The sequence below is a fragment of the Neophocaena asiaeorientalis genome, unplaced genomic scaffold (genome assembly GCF_003031525.2).
Source record: "Neophocaena asiaeorientalis asiaeorientalis breed wild unplaced genomic scaffold, Neophocaena_asiaeorientalis_V1.1 scaffold184, whole genome shotgun sequence".
NCBI classification, from domain to species: Eukaryota; Metazoa; Chordata; class Mammalia; order Artiodactyla; family Phocoenidae; genus Neophocaena; species Neophocaena asiaeorientalis.
The window spans coordinates 3,986,510-3,993,533 of NW_020185325.1; positions in this window are offsets into that span (position 1 = coordinate 3,986,510).

A 7,024-nucleotide genomic window follows, 5' to 3' on the forward strand; every position below is an offset into this window, starting at 1 on the left:
CACATGGAATATCTTTTTCCATCCCCTCCCTTTCAGTCTGTATGTTTCCCTAAGTCTTTAGTGGGTCTCATGTAGACAGCATATACATGGGTCTTGTTTTTGTATACATTCAGCCAGTCTATGTCTTTAGGAGCATGTAATCCATTTACAATAAAGGTAATTATCAATATGTATGTTCCTATTACCATTTTCTTAATTGTTATGGGTTTGTTATTGTAGGCTTTTTTCTTCCCTTGTTTTTCCTACCTAGAGAAGTTCCTTTAGCATTTCTTGTAAAGCTGGTTTGGTGGTGCTGAATTCTCTTAGCTTTTGCTTGTCTGTAAAGGTTTTAATTTCTCCATCGAATCTGAATGAGATCCTTTCTGGGTAGAGCAATCTTGGTTGTAGGTTTTTCCCTTTCATCACTTTAAATATGTCCTGCCACTCCCTTCTGGTTTATAGAGTTTCTGCTGAAAGATTAGCTGTTAACCTTATGGGGATTCCTTTTTATGTTATTTGCTGTTTTTCCCTTGCTGTTTTTAATATTTTTTCTTTGTATTTAATTTTTGATAGTTTGATTAATATGTGTTTTGGTGTGTTTCTCCTTGGATTTATCCTGTATGGGACTCTCTGTGCTTCTTGGACATGATTGATTATTTCCTTTCCCATATTAAGGAAGTTTTCAACTATAATCTATTCAAATATCTTCCCAGTCCATTTTTTTTCTCTTCCTCTTCTAGGACCCCTATAATTCAATTGTTGGTGCATTTAATGTTGTCCCAGAGGTCTCTGAGACTGTCCTCAATTCTTTTCATTCTTTTTTTTTTTACTGTCTGTGGTAGTTAGTTCCACTCTTTTATCTTCCAGGTCACTTATCCATTCTTCCCCCTTAGTTATTCTGCTATTGATTCCTTCTAGAGAATTTTTAATTTCATCTATTGTGTTGTTCATCATTTTTGGTTTGCTCTTTAGTCCTTCTAGGTCCTTGTTAAACATTTCTTGTATTTTCTCGATCCTATTTCCAAGTTTTGGGATCATTTTTACTATCATTACTCTGATTTCTTTTTCAGGTAGACTGCCTATTTCCTCTTCGTTTGTTTGGTCTAGTGGGTTTTTACCTTGCTCCTTCATCTGCTGTGTATTTTTCTGTGTTCTCATTTTACTTAACTTACTGTGTTTTGGGTCTCCTTTTTGCAGGCTACAAGTTCATTGTTCCCATTGTTTTTGGTGTCTGCCCCCAGTGGCTCAGGTTGCTTCAGTGGGTTGTGTAGGCTTCCTGGGGGAGGGGACTGGTGCCTGTGTTCTGGAGGATGAGGCTGGATCTTGTCTTTCTGGTGGGCAGGGCTGTGTCCAGTGGTGTGTTTTGGGGTGTCTGTGACCTTATTATGATTCCAGGTGGCCTCTCTGCTAATGGGTGGTATTGTATTCCTGTCTTTCTAGTTGTTTGGCATAGGGTGTCCAGCACTCTAGCTTGCTGGTCATTTAGTGGAGCTGTGTCTTAGCATTGAGATGGAGATCTCTGAGAGAACTCTTGCCATTTGATATTAAATGGAGCTGGGAGGTCTCTTGTACTTTCTATATAGACAATCATGTCATCTGTAAATAAGGATAATTTTGTTTCTTTCTTTCCAATCTATATGAATTTTAGTTATTTTTATTGCCTTAAGACACTGGCTAGAATTTCCAGTAGAATCTTGATTAGCAATACTAGGAGCACACATACTTACCTTATTCTTATTCTTAGGCCATAAGCATTCAGGTATTCAGCATTACATATGAGGTTATCTGTAAATTTTTGTAGCCACCCTGCAATGGGTGAAAAAGTCTTCTTTCTTCCCAGATTATAGAAAGTTTCTGTCACGAATGAATGTTGAATTTTGTCCAAACTTTCTGCATAAATTGATATCATGTGGATTTTACTCTTTAGATTGTTAATTGGTAGATTATATTAATTGATTATTGAATATTTACCCAGCTTTGATTTCTGGGGAATAAACAACTCATTTGATTTGGTATATTATTTCTTTTATATATTGCTGGGTTTAGTTTGGTAATATTGTGTGGAGGACTTTTACATCTGTGTTCATGAGGAATACTCTTCTTTATTATTCTATTTTTCTAGTTTTGATGTCAGATTTTTGCACATAAAATTAGTTGGGAAAAGCTGTCTCTTCTGTTATCCATAGAACTAATGGTATTTCCTCTATAATGTTTGGTAAAATTCAGCAGTAAAAACAGCTAGGCCTGAAGGTTTCTTTGGGGGGAAAATTTTTAAATATAGATTCCATTTATTTAATAGTTGTGTGGCTTTTCAAGTTATCTATATCACCTTGGATGAGTTTTGGTAGTGTGTGACTGTCAAGTAATTAACTCATTTAATCAAAGTTACTGAATGTATCTGCAAAGTGTTGTTTATGGTTATACTATATATAGCTATACTACAAACAACACTTTGCACATAAATCCTTTTGACATCAAGAGGGTCTGTAGTTCTTTTATTTCTAATAACTTGTGTCTTCACTATTCTCTATTACTTTGTCAGACTTGCTAGAGGTTTATCAATGTTATTAGTGTTTTCAAAGAAACAGTATTGGGTTTCATTGATTTTCTTTATTTTTTCTGTTTTCAGCTTCTGATTCCTGCTCTTAATTTTAATTATTATTTTACTTCTGTTTGCATTAGTCTTATTTTGCTCTTCCTTTTGTAGTTTCTTAAGATAGATGCTTAGGTTATTGATATGAGACTTTCTATCACAAGTATTTAATGCTATAAATTTCTCTCTAGGCACAATTTTAGCTACGTCTCACTAGTTTTGATATATTATATTCTCATTTTTGTTCATTTTAAAATATATTCTAATTTCTCTAAGACTTCTTCTTTAAGCCATGAATCACTAAGAAGTGCATTGTTAGTCCACGTTTTGGGTATTTTTCTGTTACTTGTTTAAAAAAAAAAAATGACCTCTAGTTGAATCCCATTATAAATCAGAGAATATATTTTAAATGATTTTAGTTCTTTTAAAGGTTTATTTTATGAACAAAGTTATGGTCTATCTTGGTGAATGTTCTATGTACACTTGAAAAGAATATGTATTCTGCTGTCTGGGGGTGGAGTTTTCTATAAATATTCAGTAGATTCAGTTGATTGATGGTGTTGTTTACTTCTTTTATATACTTTCTGATATTTTGAATCCTAGTCCCATATATTCCTGACAGAGCAGCATTGAAGTCTCCAAACATAATTGTATGTTTGTCTATTTCTCCTTTTGGTTATGTCAGTTTTACTTCATGTATTTTGAACATCTGGTGTTAGTTAGAGGGGGGAATATTTTATTCTTTGTGAACTGTTCATTGTTTATTATGTAATGTCTATTATTATCTCCTAATTTTCTTTGCTCTGTAGTCTACTTTTCTGATATTAATACGGTCATACAATTTTTTTTTTGATTACTGTTTGCATGGTGTAGCTTTCACTATACTTTTAACCTATCTACATCATTATATTTGAAGTTAGCTTCTTATAGACAGCATATAACTGAGTCATTTTTATCCAATCTGGTTATCTCTGTCTTTTAATTGATGTCATTTTATGTAATTGTTGATATATTTACATTTATAACTTCAATATATTTTTTCAGTTTCCCCCACTGTTTTATGGATCTCTATTGTCCCTCCCCTGACTTCTTTATCTTACAGTCTACTGAGTATCAATATTTTACTATTCCAAGTACAATGTAGAAATCTTACCACTACAGATGCCCCCCTCTTATACATACATATTAATATTATATTAACATATATTCTATTTTTATATGTACTATATAGTAATATATATTGTATATCTCCTTCTTATATTTTAGTTCTCTTATATATTATATATACTTATATTGAAAATCAGATGATATTATAATTTTTACTTACAACCTCCAAATATATTTAAAAGAACTCAAAGGATAAGAAGTTTATTATGTTTGCTGAGACAGTGACAATTTCCATTGTTATTCTTTCCTGATGTCCCAACTTTCCTTCTGATATCAGTTCCCTTTTGTCTTAAGAACTTCCTTTCACAAATCTTTTAGAACATGTCAGCTAAAAATAAATTCTCTTAGTTTTGTTTTATCTGAGAATGTCTTTGTCACCTTCATTCACTGGATATGGAATTCTGGTTGACAGTTGTTTTCTTTCAGCACTTTTAAATGTGGCAGTTCTTCCCAGTCTCCATGGTTTCTGATAGGAAATCCTCATTCAAGCATTGTCTCCCTACAGGTGATGCATTGGTTTTCTCTTGTTGCTTTCAATTTTCTTTTCTTTAGTTTGAAGTTAAAATTTAAGTTTGATTATGAGGTGCCTGGACATGAATTTCTTTGGATTTATTCTGTTTGGAGTTTGCTAAACTTCTTGAATATGTAGGTTTGTGTCCTTTACCAAACTTGGAATGTTTTCAGGAATTATTCCTTCAAATATTTACTCAGCACGGCACACTTTCTTTTCTTATGTCTCCCTTTAATGACATAAATGTTTGACTTTTATTGTCTCACATGTTAATTTTGTTAACTTTTTCAATAATTTTTCTCTCTATTGTTCAGATTGTTATGCTATTGTTATGGACTGAATGTTTTCATCAGTGAGAGAGACCCAATAGGTTATACTTACTCTGTCTTATCCAGAATCAAAACCCTCTAGAGTGCATTCTTTATGCCTTCATTATATTATTCTGCTTTCCCTTCATTAGTTAATCATATTCAAATAACTGATTAAAGTAAAAATTTTAATTGCAATTTTCCTTTTCCATTATAGGTTTCCACAAATTTATGAGCACCACAAACAATTCATTCATGACAGTGACACATTACACTAATGTAAAATTACAAAACATAAAAAATAAATTGCTACAAAAAGTATGTATAGATTTTCAATTATATTACTGTTTCTCTTAGCTTATAACATAGACTTTTTTTTTTTATTCATGGCTTAAATAAATGTTTATGTGGTTTCTGAGCAATAGGACCTGGCACATTTTGAATGCACTGCCTGTATGAATAATGTGCTAGGTGTACTACTGTATTGAAAAATCAGAAACTTCATTGACTTTTATTATTTTTTAAGTTTGGCTTTCAATCCAGCACCATATGAAACCCAAGAAAAGTAAAAAGATTCTAAAGCCACCTCCCACAAACTTCAAACTAAACAGCTAGAATCCTGAGAATATAGAATACATATCAGTTTTTTTTATTCAAATGGCTTGAATTTAATCTCTTTTGCCACCATGAGGATAATCTGAAATGGGTTCAACTGTTAAAGTGACCTGCTCTTGTCAAGCTTCCAGCTACTGTCAGTAACACTTCTTTTCCTTTGGAAATAGCCAGATACAGTTTAAACAAATGAGAGTGCTTCCCATGATAACTTTATAATACTGCATCGTCATCATATTAAAAATGCTTCATAATCACAAATGAAGAAGTAAAACCATGGCAGGTTTTTGGTTGCATTTTTTGTGTGTATTTTGCCAATTCAATAACAACTATAAGAATGCATTTTTCTAGTTGTAGATATTTTGGCTGAAACTGAATGTTTTAATTATTGAAACGTAATACTATAAAAAACTTGGTTTGTAATTAGAGAGTCCTTTATTCTTTTTCAATGTGTATGATCTTTCATGCCATTTCTCCATTATATTCATTTGGCTTAAGGAAATATCTATTCTAAAGCTCTAAATAATTGACACTAAAATCAATTAGTTCATATTTCTGAAACTGGAAAGAATTTTAGAATCATGTAATCACACCTCTTCATTTTAGAGGTGAAATTTCTCAGACTCAGAGATTCAGCTTACATTAAGCAAAAGTCAGGAGCCCAGGTCCCTAAACCTGGTCCTGGTATTCTTTCTACAATAAGGAAGTGATTTTGTTAGTCTCCTGTCCCTGTGAGAAAAATGCACATACATGCAAAAGTTTGCTGAAATTTTAGGTGTTCACTAAACACACATGGATGCCATGTGAGTCTCTAAATTAGGAAACCCTGTGTAGGGACAATTAACTAGCCATCTGGACAGAGAAAAATGAATCTATATTACATCTTATAGTAAAGTAAATTTCAGGAGGATTAAAATTTTAAATATAAAAATGAGACATTTAATATTCTGGAATAAAACATGGTAGAAAATTCCATTCCTGCAAATGAAGAGTTGACTCTAACAGTGACCCAAAAATCTACCAACCTAAAAGTAAAGAGTAATAAATTTGACTGTTAAAAAAAATTCTATAAGAAACATTGAAAGACAAAACTAAAAATCTATTCAATACTGCACATATTAAGTGCTAAGCTAGTATGGTATTTGGAATGGCTCCCCATTCCAGAGAAGTCCATGCCCTAATCTCCAGAATCTATAAGTATGCTATGTTACATGTCAAAGGGAATTTTCAGATCTAGTGGTGTTATTTTAAGCTGCTAAGCTTGTGGTAGCTTGTTACAGCAGTGATAGAAAACTAATACATCTATCTAGTATTTAAGAATGAAAATTTAACCTACAGATATAGTTGTAACATATTAAATAATTTTTGCAAATTGCTTTTCATTGAAGCCTTGCTTATTACTCTTCCAGCTAAAGAGAAAAGCATATAAATGGCCATAACTAGATATATAAATAAACTGTGCTATGTCCATATTATGGAATACTACTCAGCTATAAAGAAGAATGAGAAAGCCTTTCATACCACTATGAAAAAATATCCAAGATATACCATTAAATGAAACATGCAAGTACAATACCATGTACTTTTATTTTTTAATATATTTATATTTTTAAATGTATGCATAAAATCCTTTGGGAGAATATAGAAAATCCTTTGGGAGAATATAGAAAAAAGCAATAACTATAGTTACCTATTTGTAGTGGGGAGGAGAAGAAAGTGGGTAGCTGAAATTCACAGCTAGAAAGGAGAGTATGCTATATATATTTAATAATTTTTAGTCTTACAAATGCATTGCCTTTCTAATATATAGATAGATGACAGATAATGGTGATGATGAAGATAGATAGCTAGATA